This window comes from Myotis davidii, unplaced genomic scaffold, assembly GCF_000327345.1.
Source record: "Myotis davidii unplaced genomic scaffold, ASM32734v1 scaffold1412, whole genome shotgun sequence".
NCBI lineage: Eukaryota > Metazoa > Chordata > Mammalia > Chiroptera > Vespertilionidae > Myotis > Myotis davidii.
Genome location: NW_006283640.1, coordinates 16,546 through 17,554, shown reverse-complemented (window position 1 = coordinate 17,554; position 1,009 = coordinate 16,546).

The following is a 1,009-nucleotide window of genomic DNA, read 5'->3' as shown; positions in this document are numbered from 1 at the left end:
AGTGTCCGCGGGGTCGCAGTGTGAGGAGGGGTGACGTCTGTAGTGTCAGCTCCGCCGTCATCTGAGGGGATGGGAGGCACAGGAGGTTCCCAGTGGAGGGCATGATTTGAGGTGTTTTTTAAAAATTAGGCTACTGCTGGGGGAAGGTTAAGGAGGGGAAAAAAGGAGATAAATGTACTACTCTGTGTAAGAGTTTAAGCAATATAAAAAATAAAAGTAAGTAAAAATAAATATGTAAATAATATGTTACTAGGGGCCCAGTGCACAAATTCGTGCACCTTGGAAGGAACTGTGGGCCAGAGGCTGTGGTGGGCACAGGGGCAGGTCTTGGCCCATCCTCTGCGCTGGCAGCCCTGCTCCTCTGCCGCCCCCACACACTGACTTGTGCTGACAGTGTGAAGCGATTGGGTAGCATCAGCAGCAGTGCGAGAGGCACCTGCCAGCCATCTCCCCTCAGGAGCAGGGGGAGGTGGGGAAGCCCTCAGGGGCGATCCAGGTTCTGGCAGGGGGTGCAAGTGCTGGGCCGGACCACAGCTCGCGGGAGCAAGGAATTTTCAGTCACCACCAGAGGCCCGCCTCAATGACAGCAACCAGCGCCCTGGCTTGGTCTGGCGCCCCAGCTCACCTGCTCCACCATCGGGCCACAGCCAACACCCGCCATGTTCTCCATGCGCCCCCTGGTGGTCAGCGTATGTCACAGCGACCTATTGTTGGACCGAACCATCCCGCCACAGCCAACACCCGCCATGTTCTCCGCGCGCCCTCTAGTGGTCAGCATATGTCACAGCGACATATTGTTGGACCGATTTATTTGCATATTAGGATTTTATATATATAGATAGATTGACTTCAGAGAGGGAGGGGGAGAGATAAACATCAGTGATGTGAGCAGGATGCCTCCTGCACACCCCACACTGGGATCGAGCCCCCACCCCGGGCATGTGCCCTGACTGGGAATTGAACCCTGACCTCCTGGTCCATAGGTCGAAGCTCAGCCACTGAGCCACGT